The sequence below is a fragment of the Labeo rohita genome, chromosome 3 (assembly GCF_022985175.1).
Source record: "Labeo rohita strain BAU-BD-2019 chromosome 3, IGBB_LRoh.1.0, whole genome shotgun sequence".
Taxonomy (NCBI): Eukaryota; Metazoa; Chordata; class Actinopteri; order Cypriniformes; family Cyprinidae; genus Labeo; species Labeo rohita.
Genome location: NC_066871.1, coordinates 9,629,053 through 9,648,906, shown reverse-complemented (window position 1 = coordinate 9,648,906; position 19,854 = coordinate 9,629,053). Strand labels below are relative to the sequence as shown.

The following is a 19,854-nucleotide window of genomic DNA, read 5'->3' as shown; positions in this document are numbered from 1 at the left end:
AGAAACCTAAAAAATATATATATACTCTTTACTTTAACATAATAATATTTTTCAGCAAATCATCATATTAGAATGATTTCTGAAGGATCTTGTGACACTGAAGACTGGATTAATGATGCTGAAAATTTAGCTTTGATCAAAGCAATACATTTCTTTTTAAATATATTCAAATAGAAAGCAGTTACTTAGTTTTAGTTAACTATTTTAGTTAAATAGTAAAAATATTACTGCTTTTGCTGTGTTTTGGATCAAATAAATGCAGGCTTGGTGAGCAGAAGAGATTTCTTTAATAAAAAAAAACATTAAAAATCTTACTGTTCAAAAACTTTTGACTGGTAGTGTATAATATTGTTTACTTGATCTAAACCAAACAAACATACTAAATAATATAAAGACTAACATAATCTACACTGGAAGAAAACAACCCTGCTAGAAAACAAACAAACAAAAACAATAGAAATCATCACAGAAATTCTAATGGTTTCCACTACAAATACCATTATAACATTACAAACCATCAACTTTTAACCATTAAAAACATTAAAAAAGGTTTCCTGTAGTGTGTTCTGGGGCATTTTCCATTCAGATTCAGTGATCCTAGCAAGCCACCAGTAGAAGGTGACCAGTTATCAGTAGACACCCACAGGGTCCATTATGGTTTCCATTAAAACCAGTACAAGTCCCATAATAACCAGTATAAGCAAAACAGTGATTCATTCATAAATCTGACATCACTTTTTCTGATTCTAAACAGCTCATAGAAAAACTGACTGATAAAATATTATCAGAAAAAAATGATTTACAAGTAGGTGTACGTAATCTTTATATTAGTGTTTATCAGTACTATTTTATTGGGCCACAGTGGTGTTTTAAAAAGGTGACGCCCCTGGCCAGGACAAGTTTACAGACATTTCCTTTAACCCTAAAGCAAAACACAGTTCAATGTGTAATTCGAAATACAGATAAAACACCTGCAAAAAATCAATATGGAAAATTTCTTCATTTTAAAGGGCTCATCGGATGCCTATTTTCCACAAGTTGATATGATTCTTTAGGGTCTTAATGAAAAGTCTAAAATATACTGTGGTTAAAAATTCTCAATGGTTTTGTAAAACAACACCCTTTTTACCTTTTTTTCTGAGGGATTGCAAATGAGCAATCCAATGCAAATGAGCTCTGCTCACCTCGCCCCTCTTTTCTCACTGTGTAGTGACGAGCCTGTTTACTTTAGCCGCATTTAGCGCGTTTAGCTACGAAACTTGCTAACTAGCACGTTATTAGGAAAGGTGATTGCAGAGATTCATAAAAAAAATGTATACTCACTTGTGCTGTAGGTGAGGCTGGATCACGAATGATTTGCACGAACATAGATGGATGTAGATTGGGAGGCGCATTCCATTCACAAACAAATGTAATCCACTGCATCTTCAGCGTCTCAGATGTCGGGAGTAAATGACGACCACTATGTTCATTATTATCACTCAATCAGAGATATTCTTGTCTAATTTACATCCCTGCTCCGGCATCAAAACAATGAGGGGGTCAGATTGTTGCAGCTGATCTTAGGTAAGACGCTCATGTCAATCAACTATCGTGGGAGCGGCCACAGGCATCTGAGAATGGCTCAATTTGAAAAAGGGAATATTATTTTTACAGATTAATTAAAAACCACTGCATGGATTTTTATCATTATAGGGTAGATTTGTACATACACTGCCAACACACATTAATGTTCAAACAACATGTAAAAGTGAACTTTGCATCCGATGACCCCTTTAACACAGTAAATAGACCCTAGTCAGGGCAGAGCCATATTTCATTTTTGATAGGGCTAAAAAGAAAGGGATAGTTTTAAACAACATATAAATTGTGAAATAATGAAACAAATTTCTATCAAAATTTTTTAAAGGGGTCATCAGATGCAAAGTTCACTTTTACATGTTGATTGCAGTGTGTGTTGGCAGTGTATGTACAAATCCATGCAGTGGTTTTTAATGAATCTGTAAAAATAATATCCCCTTTTTCAAATCGAGCCATTCTCAGATGCCTGTCAGTGTGGCGTCACACCCACAGAGGCCGCCCCCACCGTAGTTGATTGACATGAGCGTCTCACCTCAGATCAGCTGTAACACTCCGACCTCCATTGTTCTGATGCTGGAGCAGGGATGTAAGTTACACAAGAATATCTCCGATTGAGCGATTGAGGTGTTGTGTTGCTAGATGTAATAATGAACATAGTGGTCGTCATTTATTTCTGAAATCTGAGCTGCTGAAGATGCAGTATACGTTTGTTTGTGAAGGGAATGCGCCTCCCGATCTACATAAATGCATCTATGCTTGTGCAAATCATTTGTGATCCAGCTTCACCTACAGCACAAGTGAGTATAAGTGGTTTTTTTTATGAATCTCTGCAATCACCTTTCCTAATAATGTGCTAGTTAGTTAAGTTTCGTGGCTAAACGCGGCTATATGCGGCTAAAGTAAACAGGCTTGTCACTCCACAGAGAGAAGTGAGGGGCGGGGCGAGCAGAGCTCATTTGCATTTAAAGGAACAATCCATCAGAATGGGAAGATTTTTGCAAAGCTCATTTTGTCAAGGTAAAAAGAGTTGTTTTACACAACCATTGAGAATTTTTAATCAAAGTATATTAGAGACTTTTCATTAAGACCCTAAAGAATCATATCAACTTGTGGAAAATGGGCATCCGATGACCCCTTTAAATTCTATGTACTACAGACACAATATTCCAACGAACCCCAAGTCAGCAGTGCAGTTTTGAGTGATCAATGTGTGTGAAATCCACTAGTTTAAAAAAAAAACATCCAAACAAGTAATCATTCCCTGCTATAGTGATGAAACATAAGCGATGACCTCCGGCTTCCATATATACAGACCAAGGATAAACAGCAGGACATCAAACACTGAGTGCAAATTCACAACAGTCACAGCTGCCACACTGCAAAACACCTCTAGAACCACCAACAACATGCAAAAAATTTGTGATGGAGAATGCAGGAATGTGCATCATATGAACATGTGTAGTATAAGACACAAAATAACCAGACGGAAAGGAACAAAGCAAAAGAAAATTAAACAGCTTTAGTGTACAGATGTAGCAGTAAGTAAACAAACTTCATCCAACCTGACAGGTCAGCCCAAAATCACACTAAATATAAACAAAACCATACTGAGTGCACCTATTTCGTAAGCATTCTGCAGATGTGTCAGTCTGTATGATTTAGACTCAATAAGTCACATTTGTGCACAGCTGTATGTATGTTGATTAGTACAATCAAAGTGGACTATAACCTTGTAGAAATTATCTCTGTTTTCCATCCGCAGAATCATTGACACACATTTCATGGCTTTGTCGTGACAACTCGGACATGCTATCTGTTTTTAATTCTTTCCAGCTATCAAGGTGCTGTAATCTAATCAAGTTTGTGAGACGGTTGCCAGGTGTAAATAAATCCCTTCCTTGTACGGTAAGTTCCTTTTGTGTGCAATATACAAACACTGTTTACACATAAAGCTCTTGTTCAAATTTCAGTTAAACATACCCAAAATGACTAAATACAGTAAAATCCCCAGCCTAAGCTTAGCACAGTAAAACATGGGAAACCTGAGTATGAAAAAGCCTCCACAACTCTCTCAGTGAGAGAAGAGATTAGAATCAAGGTACATTTCGGATTGTATCTCTCCATCTGACAAAAGATGAAAGCAATGGGGTAAAAGAAAGAATGCAGGAGATTTAAACACTGTTCTTTTCTTTCAGTCATGAAAAAGCATGCAGCAGGAAGTATGTCTCTTTATAATCCTGCTCAAGAATGATTTTAAATCTTATAAACCGTACAGATATTAATGGAAATACAAATATCCTCTGTCCCATTTTTAGCCTATTGTAGGCTAAGAGCAAGAAATGTGTCATCAGTGGACACAGACAGGCGGACACTGCATGTGAGAAAGTCAAAAGCCTCTGCGAATGATATGCAGAAGGTAATTCTGGATTTATGAGTTAGTTCAGTGAAGGAATGAATGTCTTACGACTTAGTACAGGCTGTATAGTGTTAAAGGACCTTCCTTTGAAAAAAATTAGCAGGCCTTAAAGACGAATATTACTTTGTATGCTCTGAACCTCTGAAGTTATGACTCAACACCTGGATATAATCAGGCATGTAATCTCATGGATTCATTGCAAAAAGATCAAAGGCCTTTGGAATGTGAAGCCCTGTTCCTCCTTTTTATGACTTTATTTGATTAGCTCATCTGAAAATGAAAGAGTGGTTTGTGTGGAACCATGAATTTAATGACATATTACAAATTGCTCATGGGAAATCAAGACTGGGTGTAGTTAGGCATTCATCTCGGAATTTGACACACCTTAACGTTCACAAAAGAACATTAAAGGAACATTTGTCAAGGTTTGCCAAGCCAAGGTCACAAAAAAAACATTCTAAGAAATTTTGATGACCATGCCAAATGAACCCTTAATATGCTTTTTGAATTGTATACATTATACACTGCTGTTCAAAAATCTGCGTTTGGTAGGATTTTGAAATGTTTTTTTAATGCTCACCAAGCCGTGCATTTATTTGATCTAAATACAGTTACAACAGTAATACTGTGAAACATTATTACAATTCAAAGTGACTGTTTTTTATTTGAATATATTTTAAAACGTAATTTATTCTTGACATCACATGATTCTTCAGAAATCATTCTAATATGCTGATTTACTGGCCAAGAAACATTTCTTATTAATATAAATATTTAAAACAGTTGTGCTGCTTAATATTTTTTGGGTGTGACCGTTTTTGGGTGTGACCGTTTTCAAGTAGAGCTCTATGGAAGCCATGGAATAAAAGATTACATTTGAGCTTACAAAAATTCTAAATTCTGATTTTATTCTCCTATTTTAAGATCACATCTCAAGTCTGGCAAGAAAAATCCACTTGTCATTCTCTCTTTTCCCCTTGGCTCAGAATCATCAGTTTATAACCCACTTTTCAGTGGGTTTTTTCCCTCAGAATTTACAAACTTGAGTTAAAACGAGTTATAAAGTCCGAACTACAAGATATAAACTTGCATTTGCAGATAGAAAAAGTCAGATTTGTGAGATAAAATAGACAAATGTTATGTAAGATGTTATAGGTTTAAATAGTATTTCATGCTGTAAGTCTAATAAATATGTCCCCTATGAACTGCATATGCGAATGTTATGTAGACAAATTGTTTAAATCAAATTTATGCCTTAAAAGTAATCACAGCAGGTTTCAACCATAGTATGTATGTTTAGCTTCATGCTTCAAATTGTGTTTTTGATGACAGTATTTTATAAAAATAATTTGCATTCAGATTCTGACTTCCAAAGGCACAAAAATATACATTTCCCTTATTCCGTGGATTTTACCTTTTTCTGCAGGTGACGTAACTGTGACGTCTACTCCAAATTTGTCTGTACACACACACACACACACGTTTGTTTTTGTGAATTGTGGGGACTTTCCATAGACTTCTATAGATTTTATACTGACCAAACGATATTGTCTATCCCCTAACCCAACCCTAACCCTAAACCAAGCCCTCACAGAAAACATGTTTGCATCATTACACTTTCAGATAAACATCATTTACTATTTTTAATAATTTTTTAACATACCGTCCTGTGGTCCCCACAATGTCAAAAATTTCAGCTTTTACTATCCTTGTGGGGATGTTTGGTCCCCACAATGTAGCAGAAACAAGTACACACACACACACACACACACACACACACACACATATATATATATAGTGTGACGCCCATATTGGCGATATTTGAAAATGCAAAATACACATACGATTTTTACATATATGGTACTATTACATAATAACGCAGCGCTGGCGCCATTATGGATCATTAAAGTCTTACGTATGATTTGTTTAATTCATACTCAACACCGGAGGGCGCCCTCGTACAGAAAGTCCACAAGCCAGACTCATATTAGTATGAAAACAAATGACTTTCCAGGAAATCCCTAATACGGACAAAGGCATCCAGCTGTCACTGTAGCTGAATGAAATGCAAAAAGAATTGTTTTGTGTGATGCAACATAATGAGAATCAACACTCTATTATAACAGTATATGGTTTATCTTCGTTCTTCGAGCCATCTCAGGTATTTTCATATGGATAATATACACTACCGTTCAAAAGTTTGGGGTCAGTACATTTTTATTGTTTCTTTTCTTTTTTTTTTTTTTTTTAAGAAATTAATACTTTTATTCACCAAGGATGTATTAAGTTAATAATTAAAAGTTTATTAAAAGTTAATAATAAATAATTTACATTGTTATAAAATATTTATATTTTGAATAAACACTGTACTTTTTAAACTTGTTATTCATGAAAGAATCCTGAAAAAAAAAAAAATCACAGGTTCCAAAAAATATTTGGCAGCACAACTGTTGATATTTTCCAACATTGATCATTCTAATAATAAATCCGCATATTAGAATGATTTCTGAAGGATCATGTGACACTGAAGACTGGAGTAACAGCTGATAAAAATTCAGCTTTTCATCACAGGAATAAATTCTATTTTAAAGTATGTTAAAATAAAAAACATTATTTATATTGTAAAAACATTTTTGCAATATTACTGTTTTTTTTCTATATTTTTAATCAAATAAATGCAGCCTTGATGAGCATAAGAGACTTCTTTAAAGACTATTACAAGTCTTACTGACCCCAAACTTTTGAACGGTAGTGTATATTTCTAATGCAATGCTAACTATTAATCGACATTAATCGGCAGCCTTTATCACTGTATAGAATACTATAAAATAAGAATGAGTTCACAGAAGGCAGTTACTCGATCGACACTATAACAAGTAAAAATATGTAGTTCTCATAAATTGTCTGACTTCGACACTGTGCTTAACTAAAAACGATTAGCATTTTAGTCTCTGCTTACTGTAATTGTTCCTTTTGTATGCAGTGGTGTGATTTATTGGTCAAATAAATAAATAAATGAAGGAAGATTAATTTGAATGACAACTTGATTTATTTATTTATTATTATTATTTTAATTTTTCAAGATTTGTAGATTTCACTATATTTCATTATCATGAGTTTTTATTTGGCCGCAATAATCATGTAGTCAAAAGTCTGATATCATGACAGCCTTATATAGGCACACACACACATAGGGTATGATCTGAATAAATAAGTTGGCAAAAATTCTCTGTTACGATATAGCCATTCATAACAACACACCTGCACTCAGTAAGCTTTGTTCCCACACTTCAGTTAGTTAACATGAATGCAAAGGTAAATGCATTACCTGAGGAAATGGTACGTTTCTGTCTTGCGTTTTCTGTCTTCCCCCAACTCTCCCTCCATTGACAGAAGATTCCATTTCAATACCATTGACTATATCAAGTTCCAGTAAAAACTGCATTCTCCTCTTTTTCAGAGAATCCAAGGTGATTGTCCACAAGAAATCGGTCCATTCCAGGTTATCGACTGTGTCCATTCGAATCTGAAACATAAGTATGAAAAACTTTAATATCAAATCATTTTCAACAATGTACTTTTATTCTCTTTGCGTGTTATATTTCTGTTTATTTATACACAAACACACATGTATACATTGCATATATAGTAAACGTGTAGGATTTGTATATTTTTCCAATAATGTTTTCCAGGCAAGAGACCATGCATGGGCTAGTGAATACTGGGCCAGTGCTCAAATCAGATGGCATCAGCAGCTGCAAACTCAGATCTATCCTTGCCCTTCCTGAGGCCTGGCTTTGATTACTGGGCCCCCCCACCACGAGCCAACACATGGCCATGAGCGCATACCAACTCAGTGCACAACCTCTGAGCAACCACTTGGAAACAATCAAGAGGTAAATAGCATGAAATAGAGGTGTTTGGAAACGGTTTGGAGAGATCGTGCAGATTAGGAGAGTATTTAGTAATTGCTCAAAGCCAGATTATTCTTGCCTTTGGAACCTTCACAAAGGGCGTTACAGTCGGAGGCGAGCAGGAATCGTTGCGGCAGAAAGTCATTTGGGAAACTGTAACCAGAGGTCAGAGTCACGTGGGCGAATGTCAGATTGTTCTATCGTTGTTCTTCTACGTATAGTGAAAGTCACGGTCCCGGAGGAAACTATTGGAATCATTTGACAGCTGTGTTTGGCGAGCTTCTTGCATGAGTTTTGATGGAGGTTGTGACTGGCAGCTGTAGCTGCCATTCTGCTACCTGTTGAGTGGCCTTGGAACTTTTAGACAAATGACATGACAGGTGCACTTTCAGCTTAAGTACCTGCTCCTCTACAAAGCAGCTGCGATGTGATTGCCGGTAGGTTGCACAAGACAAAGAGAACAACAGCGAGTCTGCTCTGAATTACACCACGTTTGCTCATATTTTCCAGTTCTGCTCTCACCGGTGCAAAGCACACTTTGTCCGTAGCTATCAAATAAACCCATTATCTTTTGAAGAACACTCACATAAACACACACTTGGGAAACTGTTACAGCTGCAAGGTCAGAACCGAGCGCTCAAGGCATACATTTGGGATGTTTCTCCAGATAAATCTAGATAAATTAGATGCGAGCGTGTCAAAAATAGGGTATATCCAGTATAAATATAATGATAAAACAGTCTGTAATACGTTAACCATATCAGTAACTTTATCAGTAACACTTTACAATAAGGTTCCATTAGTTACCATTAGTTAATGTATTAACCAACATGAACAAACAATGAGTAATACATTTATTACAGTATTTATTCATCTTTTTTAATAACAATACAGTTGTTCATTGTTTGTTCATGTTAATTCACTGTGCATTAACTAATGTTAACAACTTGTGATTTTACTAATGCATTAGTAAATGCTGAAATTTACTAAGATTAATAAATGCTGTAGTATTTTTCATGTTTAGTTCATATTAACTAAAGTTGTTAACGAATAAACCTTATTGTAAAGTGTTACCATTATACTACTGTAGTTTCTAAGTTTTATAATTCTCTACATTTTATTTCAGTTGTAGTAATTTTGTTCTGTTTTGTCATTTTTATTAGTTTATTATTGTTTTAGTTTTTAGTTTTAATTATTTCAACTTGAAATGAAAATGAGAAATGTTGCCTTGGAAACTTAAATAAAATAAGTTTACTTTTAAATATTTGATATTATTTCAGTTAATAAGTGAATTAATATGTCTTAATTTACTATATAAGTACTTATCTCTTCATAGTTAGATATGTTTTATTGTTGTTTGTGGACCTGATTTGGTAACAATATTATGAAATATGCATTGTAATGTAACAGGCTCCTCTAGGCCAGCATATGGGTCGAGTTAGGCAGAAATTAGCACATAACCTTGTGTAACCTTGAATATATTTGCCATGTTTTATACTGGTGTGTGGATTTGAGGCTGACTTTAAACTACAGTTGTATTGTAGTTGCTGTACTACAACACAACTGTACTAATATATTTAAATACATTAATTTACATATAACTTGTATATATATATATATATATATATATATATATATATATATAATGTGTGTGTGCGTATGTACAGTATCAAAATGGGTATTTTCCACTTAGCTGTCTCTGTTTCATAATAAGACAATGAATCTAACATGTGCTTTATTGTCCTTCCAGTTTGGCTTATCAAACTTGTTAAACTTTGATATTTAATGTTTAATGACAGGTAAATGACTGATATGTCAAACATATTTAAGGAAGCATTTTAGCTTTAGGCTGAACAATTTCTAAATAAATGGGGATTAAAAAGTGTTACTATTATTTTTGATTTCCAGCATTATTACTATCATTGGACGTATTTCACGATATATAGTACTATAAAGCATCAACATACATTCATTCAGTTTGCAAAAACCTATTGGTATGACCTTTAAGATTACGAGAGGGAAAAAAAAGCCTCATCTTCCAGCTGAACACTGGTAATTCCAAAGGTTTTCAGGTCTGACTAATAGGATTGCTGTGTCACTATGTCTTGTCTATATCAGCAAGGGTAATTCTCAGCTTCAAGGACATCCCGCGCCATAAACGCAACTCGGAAACTTTGTGGTACGTGACACACGGCATGATTGCAGGCCCATAAAAGTAGTTACCTATGATTTTTCGGCATCACCAGTGACATCACAAACATTCTTTAGATGTTCATTACATCAACGTAATTAATTGTTATCTCATTAATCACAGTTCTCTCTGCAGGAAGTAATAATGAGCAAATAAATACATAAAACAAGTTCATGTTTACAACTTTGTTGTTTAGCGTCTGAGATTAAACATGTTGTTTTGTAACTAGGCTCAACTTTGTTCAGAAATATTACGATAAATGAAAATCAGCTATACCATGAAATCATTCGTACACTGAGGGCTAAATATGATACAGATGTCTAAAATAAAATATTACTACATTGTGTTTATTTTAAGTGTTTAAAAGGAACTTTGCAAATTTTAACCGAAAACATACGACTGAGCAGAGTTTTCCAACAACACTGTAAAAACATTTGGAAATGGTCAAAAACCTCACCTTTGACTGTCTATAAACACAGATTAGATTGCAAAAGCACAACACTTAAAGAACAGCATGCAATACACATGCATTTACAGCTGTGTTAAAATGCACATTATGTGAGCAGGTATACCGAATAGGAAAATGAAGCATGACAGTAAATGTGGCAGGAAACAGATAAGTTCTTGGCCTGCGGTCATTCATTTTCATTTTTAAATCACCTCTGACTAAAACATGTGGTGGCTCCAATCCCATTGCGGCATCTCACATCTGGTAGGCTAAGCAGGATAAGCTAAGTCAAGCCCACGGCGCTCTTCCATGAACCTATTGTTTGTGACCGTCCCATCTGCTCAGATTGGCCAGTATCAAGCGCAAGAGCAGATGAGTGGGCATCCGCGGGGACCCCCGCTGTAACATCACAGAAGGAATGCCTCATTTGAGGAACCGAATCAATACCCTTCTTCAACTGCGCCTCAGAAAATGGAGATTTCATTTTCTTATAATAAGAAAAAGAAATCTTTCATCTGTTGAATAATACATGTTTAGAAAGTAACCTTTACAGTCAGTTGCTTGTTGCTCCATACATATCAATCATTTTCAAACATTTTCACATTCATTAAATAGGTCCGTATTGTTTGCTATTACAGTTTTACCTTAAAAAAACATTGAAAATAAGTGAATACAGTATTCATTTGCATAGATTTCACGCCATCTAATCTTCATGGCCAGTGACACCGCTGACTGTAACACAACAACTACAGCCTATAAACTACACAATAGACATTCCAGTCTCTCAGCTGCATGTCACCAGGTCTTGTGTGCGCCGCCTCGGCGTAACCATTTCAGTGGCTGTGACAGACTAATATGCGGCTCAAGCTTTCAATAAAAAGGCGATGACAGCCATGTTAGGTGAATGAGGATTTGAAGAAAAGGAGTGAGTTCAGCAGGTGTTCCTTTAGCTATGAATCAATTTGAGACTCTGGTTGCTATTTCTGATTGCAGCAAACTGTATATTCATTAATCACGAAGTGCAAAAGGACAAAACATTTACTTGTTTACTACACTGTAAATAATTGCTGGCGTAGTTTTAAAGATGATAATTTTAAAATTGCATGCTTAATTGCACAAGTTACTAGTCGCTTCTTTGTTAAATATTTGTGACCCTGGACCACAAAACCATAAGTAGCATGGGTTTATATTTGTAGCAATAGCCAAAAATACATTGTAAGGGTCAAAATGATCAATTTTTATTTTACGCCAAAAATCAGTAGGATATTAAGTAAAGATCATGCTCCATAAAGATCTTTTGTACATTTCCTACCATAAAATAATCAAAACTTAATTTTTGATTAGTAATCGAACTTCATTTAGACAACTTAAAAGGTGATTTTCTCAATATTTTGATTTTTTGCACCCTCAGATTTTCACATAGTTGTATCTTGGCCAAATATTGTCCTATCCTAACCAACCATGCATCAGTGGAAAGCTTTCTAGCAGGTAAATCCTAAATCAGTATTTCAATGTAGGAGTTTTTAGTGTTGATGCAAGAACGTACCCAATAAAACTAAAGGTAAAATCAAAAAGTCTACCACAGTAAGAACTTTTAATGACTTTGAAGCAAGTGAAACGTCACTATTAAGTAAAAACTAATAGATATCCCAAAATGTTCCCATTTTGGAAATCAGACAGATGTTTTGATGTTTTGTGCAAGCTACAACTTTTAACTTGGTAACTTGCAGAGGAAACATGGTGACGAACCATTCTGAGCAAAAAAATGACTGATCATTCTGATGTCATGATATAAGTCCTCTTGACAGGAGAAAGAAACCCCATTTCTGGCCAGCATTCCTCTGTGTTGGTTTTTGTTACAGCTGCCAGTGCAAATTTACCCCTCCTCGTAGGCTGTGCTTGAAATAGGCTTATCTTTTGAGGGGCCTGATCAGTTGACAATAGCCCATTTAGATGTTAAAGCTGAGTGCTGCTCTTCTCATTTCGACAAAAGATAATTATTCCTTCAAATAAGTTACTTCAAGGCTCCTTTTAGCACTTCTGTAAAACGTGGAATAATAAAGGCTTTGAATTATGAGGGGAAAAACTGCGATTTTCGAGATACGACCGACAATAGACAAAGAAGCACATGCCTGAAACGGTCGGGCTAGGAGCACCGCGAAACAAAGACGACGAGGGTCCGGTCGAGAAAGGGTTTCTGTTTGAATGATTGGGACATCAGAAAGAGAAAATGTCTTTGGTGTATCGATAAGCTGCTCTTTTTAGCGCTCGCGAGTCTTGGGAGAAAGGTGGCATCTAAAGACTGTCAGAATGCACTCTGGAGTCCTGCTGATATCTTTTGTCATAGCTGAATAAATCGTGACTAACAAGGCCAAGAGTGGATTAGCCACAGAGGATTAAACAGGTTGTTGCTTGAGGTTTGTCTAATGCTAAAACTACTGATTAATGTTTCCATACGAAAACATGCTACATTCGGGCGCTTTAGCTTATTTCGTCGGCAAACAATGTGGCGCTAATGACTTAAGATTCAGATCGCTAACAAATGCGCAGTCAGAGAAGCTTAAAATGCTACACAGCGAGCGGTCGCCACAATTGAAGCGGCGTCTTTGAAAGCAAGAGGGCCGTGAGAGACGCGAGCCTACGAGACGTAAATAATAAAGAAGAAGAAACCGGCGCCATTATCGACGGCACACAATTGATGCACATGCCACCTTCACGGTTACCTCAGTGTGCGCAAGAACAACTTTTGAGCCGTTCGTCGTCGTAGACTTTCCTGATCGCCTCAACGGACGGGTCTCGTGCTACGCAGTCTGCGGCATCGCCGGCCGCCATCTTTAAGCACAGCTGGGTTTAGTTGGCGATGGTCCTCCCCTCCATGTTTCTTTCTCTTCTCGTTTTCCACCCAGCCCCCTCTCGGCTTGCTTCTTTCGTGGTATCGACAGGTTCACGGACGGCTCGGTCGGGAATCGGCGAGAACGTGGAGCTCTTGCTGCTGCGCTTCACCCAACGGTGGATCCTCTGACCATGCTTGATTATCTCGAAACATATCCGCCGAGGACAAATATTCATCCCAGATCTGAGGCCTTTGATCTGATGAAGGCCCGATTTGAAAGCCCCCTCCAAAGAGCCCTTTATAGACAGCGTTCCCTCAGATGTTCCAAGTAATGAGATTTAGAGTGCTATGATTAATCTAGGCCAATTTCATATACACACACACACACACGAAAACACAAAGACATGGACATATGCATAGTCGGAGCGATCGAATTAAGTTTGCGCGACGATTCCTCCCATCCGCAAATTAACGGAAAAATATATACGGAAAGCGAACAACAGCCCAGCTGGAGATCTTTGATCGCGGTTTGGAAAAAAATTGATTTGAAGAGGCTTCAACAATCATGTTGAAAACTACGGCCGTGGCGTTTTTTCTCGCTTTCATTTGCCCGACGATCGGCGTCCAGACTATTATTCTTCGAGCCGCGTTTGTTTGTACTGGTAACGCTAATCTCGTTGACCAGCATCTCTGACACGTTTCACGGAGTCGACTCCAAGAACAATAATGTGAGTTAAGTCTCAAAATGGTTGATGCTCTCACCTGCCTCTCCTGCTGGGTGTCTCCTCCGCTGTGATTTCTGCGGTCCGCCATGACTGGGCGCAGTCGCCTACTTGCCACCCCAGAGTACTTTCTTATACTCATGAATCTCTTTCTGTTTCTTACTACTGTGTTGCTGAAAGATGTGCATCTTTACTTTATGTTGCAGCTTCAGCTCTGCGAGCTGATTGGTGGACGCGAGGACCAGATGATAGACCTCGGAACCCTATTGTAACTATGGCAACAGACCCCACAGGCATGAGTGATTTGCTCCTAATTGCAAAGTAAACATTAGAAATGGAAGTGGATGTTATGGCAAAGTGTGACGAAGCTCGGGGTGACGATTACAGAAATGCAATAAGCTTTGAAAGGAAAACAAAGCTGAGCGCTGTCCGATATGCTGGCCATTCTGAGCAGGATGAAAAGGGAAGCACAAAGACCACAGAGTAGCGGTCCTTTTCAAACAGCTATGCACAGTTTTCAGCGCTCCACGCCAGTGCCGTTTGATGTTTGGGAGCGTTTCATTCATCATCAGGAGAAAACAACAACAGACGGACGATGGGAGAAAATGCACAATATACATAGCGAGGCGAGATGAGCGAAATCGAGCGCTGGAAAGGAAAAACGTGGAGAACGCGAAAGATGATATTGCCTTTGTTGGGTAATGTTATCAGCTGCTTACCTTTCATACGGATTTCACACTTGCTTGTCTAGTAGCAGCCAGGGTCAGACCCAGCAAACCCTTCCCACAATGACCGATTTTCCATCCTGGCGAGAATCCTTGGTATTGCCTGCCACTTGCATTTGCATTGGCGCCGCCACTCTCAAACAAATTTACCACACACACTTTGTCTTGTTTTCAGGACTTCACATCATGCTGTCTTGGGGCTCGCGTCGGCTAGCGCTGGACTCTCATTGAAAAGACAGTTTGGATTCCGCACGCCACACGTTCAAGAACAGCGATGTGACTAGTGAGAAAAGAAAGTCACTACAAAATAGCAGCTGGCCATTAGTCTCAGTGGCCCCTCAGCACCCTGCACAGGCTCATATGTTTGGGGGGGGGCGACTCAGGTGGGGGGTTTCTTGACTGAAAGAGGGAGACCGCAGATACATTATATTTAATGAGTCACTCTCATTGTTTATCACTCACAAAAAAAACTACTGAAGCAGTTTAAGTTATTATTTTACATATTTATAGAGACGCTTCTTTCACGGAAGGCACACAGATGTAGATCATTGGAAGAAGTATTAAAAATACCATTTATACCACACTTTACAATAAGGTTCATTAGTTAACAATACTTCTATAGCATTTATTAATCTTAATGTTATTTTCAGCATTTACTAATGCATTATTAAAATCACAAGTTGTGCTTGTTAACGTTAGTTAATGCACTGTGAATTAACATGAACTAACAATGAATGACTATTTTCATTAACTAATATTAACAAAGATAATACTGTAATAAATCGGTAACACTTATAATGTGACATTTGTAAACATTAGTTACTGTATTAACTAACATGAATGAACAATGAACAATACATTTATTACACTATTTATTAATCTTAATGTTAGTTAATTAAAATCAGTCATGCATTGTTTGTTCATGTTCACAGTGCATTAACTAATGTAAACAAGCACAAATTGTGATTTTTAATAATGCATTAGTAAATGCTGAAATTAACATGAACTAAGATTAATAAATGCAGTAAAAGTATTGTTCATTCTTAGTTCATGTTAACTATTGTAGTGAACTAATTTTAACTAATGAACCTTATTGTAAAGTGGGTAACATTTTACAATAAGTTTCCATTAGTTAATGTAATAACTAATGTAAACAAACAATGAACAATACATTTATTACACTATTTATTAATCTTTGTTAATGTTAGTTAATTAAAATTTAGTCATTCATAGTTAGTTAATGTTAGTTCACAGTGCATTAACTAATGTTAACAAACACAACTTGTGATTTTTAATAATGCATTAGTAAATGCTGAAATTAACATTAATTAAGATTAATAAATGCTGTAGAAGTATTGTTCATTCTTAGTCCATGTTAACTAATGTAGTTAACTAATGTTAACTAATGAACCTTATTGTAAAGTAAATTTTACAATAAGTTTCCATTAGTTAATGTATTAACTAACATGAACAAACAATGAACAATACATTTATTAAAGTAGTTATTACTTCTTGTTAATGTTAGTTAATGATAATAGTCATTCATTGTTCGTTCATGTTAATTCACAGTGCATTAATATTAACAAGCAAAACCTGTGATTTTAAAAATGCATCATTAAAGGTTAAAATTAACTAATGTTAATAAATACTGTAGAAGTATAGTTCATAGTTCATGTTAACTAATGTTAACTAAAAAACCTTATTGTAAAGTGTAAAGGATTAGCTAAATAATAAATGCATTTAATAAACTTTGTATAAATAAGTAATGCCATTTTTTAAAAATACACTATCCTTCAAAAGTTAGAGGGCAGTAAAAAATTTTTTTTTAAAGAAATGAATAAGGATGCATTAAACTGCTCAAAAGTAGTAGCAAAGAAATATATAATAATTTTCTTTTAAACTTTCTGTTCATCAAAAAAAAAAAAAAAAACACGAACAAAATGTATCTCAGTTTCCATAAAAATATAAAGCAGCACAACTGTTGTTAACATTGATAATATTAATAAATCAGCATATTGGAATGATTTCTGAAGGATCATGTGACACTGAAGACTGGAGTAATGATGCTGAAAATTCAGCTTTGCATCACAGAAATAAATTTAATTTTAAAATGTATTAAAATACAAAACATCTCTTTTAAATTGTAAAAATATTTCACAATATTAAAGTTTTTACTGTATTTTTGCAGCCTTGGTAATAATAAGAGACTTCTTTCAAAAACATTAAAAACATTAACACTAGTTAACTATACATTATAAACTAAGAATGAACAATACTTCTACAGCATTTTTAATATGTTAATTTCAGCATTTACTAATGCATTATTAAAGTCACATTGTGTTTGTTAACATTAGTTAATGCACTGTGAATTAACATGAACAAACAATGAACAAATATATTTTTATTAACAAAGATTAATAAAGTGTTTAATAAATGTACTGTTCATTAATACATTAATGTTATCAAATGACACTTTATTTTAAAGTGTTACTTAAAAATCTTTTGAATGGCACTGTACCTTAAATTCACCTTTTGATTTTTTTACCACAGGCTTCTAAAAACACAAAAGCAACATGCTATAACATTATAATAACACTACTATAAAAATTGCAATTACTTTGATAATATCAGGTATGCTACACTGTGAAAAAAAATTCAAAACCCAGAGAATAACTTTTGTTTTTGTCAGGATTATCATCAAAGAATGTCTAGTACAGTTATTTTAGTCAACTAATAAGAGTTATTTTAGCCCGACAGCACTGTTAGAAAGCTACATTTGTTTTGCATTTTACAACATAAGTAAAATAATTTCCAAAATAAGTAGCCCAATTACAATAGGTCAATAACAGGTAACTAAGAAGGAAAGTACCGACCAGCCAGTCTAACTTTAAACTAATATTATGAGTGGAAGTATTAAGTAAATAGATGAAATATTTTCATCAAAGTACTGGCAGTTGCAGCAGTGGGACTTAGCTTTTGCTGATGAAAGACAGTTTGCTTTTCCCCTTCAGCGGCGAAAAAGCACACTAAACAACAGCAGCACATTATTAAAATACTGCACAGAGCATAACAACCTTAAACACCAGGGGAGATTCAAATACTGTTGTTTGGCTCACAAACAAACAATACCTAGCCATACTGAAGCTGAGGTCGACGTATAGGTCATTATAGAGCAGACTGATGTATTATTCAGAGAGAATTCTCTTCTGAATAATACAAGAGATTCACTCATGTTGACACAAAATGATTGTGATACATGCGATTAACAAAATCCTAAATGTAGACAGATGATGTGAGGGCACATTTTAGCTCAGGATGACTGATTAAACAGATAAGAAGATAGAAAAGTGTCAAATAATAGTAAGGTATCCATTTCTAAGGACTGAAAAAGACTGGAAATGTCAGGAGGAGTGGCTTAAAAGTGTCAGCAAAAACAGAGTGAAATATCCTGAGGCTTTGAAGGTGTGTCAAAAGAGTATCCAGTTTCTTGCTGGTAAAATAAGGGCAGCAGTTCATATCACTTTAATGTTACAGCTCTAAAATAGAGCTAACATTAGCATACCCGCTGGCTCTACATTTTCAAAATCAAACGTACACTGAACCGCTTCAGCAAAAAAGACCACAAAATTCCAATAAAAATGACAACAGCCGCAGATAAATCAACAGAATCGTCGGTTCTGGATCTCTGTTATCCTCCTCGAGGACTGCACGTCACATGCCGAAATCTATTTTCCTTTGTAGGGCAGACAGTCTGTCATTTTATCCTCAGGATCATCTATCAGAATTGTCTTGCAAGAGCTACCGAGAAAGACTTTTCTCACCTCAATTGGTGAACTGCTTCACCTAACATAATTCACAGCTGGAAGACATTCTCAGAATTCCCTGTTCTCACCAAGACGGTACGAACGGACTTTTTAGTCGACTGTTGCATGAATAAAAATGCCTCATTAAGGGATACTGAGACTCGGGGATGGTTATACGATTGCGGTGCTGCATTGATTTGAAGATCAATGGAGAGCAAAGGTGTTCAGAGGACTGAATCAATTCTGCATAACAATAAAATCCAACACCTCAAAGATCACTCCATCCCCCAATGACAAACTCACTGCTGGCGTGAGACAAGCTAAGACACAGCGTGCTGATTTTAATATTTGATGAACACATATCAAATCCCATCTCATAAATTACAAAGGGATAGCTTCTGATTTGCAAATCTGCATGTTGTAAAATGTCATATTTTAGTATGAGCACACAAAATAAATCAGTTGACAAATCAATTCTGAAATTAAGTAACCAAACAAACAAACTCAGTTACAGCATATTTGCAAAGTAGATAGCCTTCTAATTCCTAGTTATCTCTAATAATCAATATATATATAATTATATATAATCTACAGTTGCATGCAAACCCCCCAGAATCTGTGAAAATGTGAATAATTTTAACAAAACAAGAAAGATCATACAAAATGCATGTTATTTTTTTTTATTTGTACTGTCCTGAGTATGATATTTTACATAGTCCACAAGACCAAAACATAGCTGACATTATTAATATAACCCCCTTCAAAAGTTTGGGAACCCTTGGTACTTAACACTGTGGTTACCCTGGTTACTACACTGTTCTTCAGGTCCTGCAGATTCTTCAGCTTTACAGCATCTTTTTCATATTTGAACCTTTTCCAACAATGACCGTATGATTTTGAGATCCATCTTTTCTCACAGGACAACTGAGGGAGCTATTAAAACAGGTTCAAACATTCACTGATGCTCCATAAGGAAACACGATGCATTAAGAGCTGGGGGGTGAAAACTTTAAAACAGGATATTTACTATCTATCTATCTATCTATCTATCTATCTATCTATCATAAAATGTTATTTACTTATCTATCTATCTATCTATCTATCTATCTATCTATCTATCTATCTATCTATCTATCTCTCTATATATCTATCTATCAATCATAAAATGTTATTTACTTATCTACCTATCTATCTATCTATCTATCTATCTATCTATCTATC

At 35.6% G+C, this 19,854-nt stretch overlaps 1 protein-coding gene across 6 annotated transcripts in view; it reads right to left on the bottom strand.

Annotated features, from left to right (window-relative positions):
* The window catches only part of axin1 (axin 1), a 56,900-nt gene extending 41,903 nt beyond the window's left edge, over positions 1 to 14,997 (bottom strand). For 2 of the 6 annotated variants that reach the window (XM_051105567.1, XM_051105570.1), the window contains exons 1-2: positions 13,274 to 13,621; positions 7,326 to 7,523 (exon numbers count right to left, since the gene is read on the bottom strand). The gene's annotated coding sequence lies outside the window, so the exon portion shown is untranslated. Of the gene's footprint in view, positions 1 to 7,325; positions 7,524 to 13,273; positions 13,867 to 14,145; positions 14,296 to 14,824 lie in introns of those variants that run through there. The other 4 variants (XM_051105566.1, XM_051105565.1, XM_051105571.1 and 1 more) reach the window with 4 other exon arrangements.
* Between the last annotated feature and the right edge of the window lie 4,857 nt (positions 14,998 to 19,854).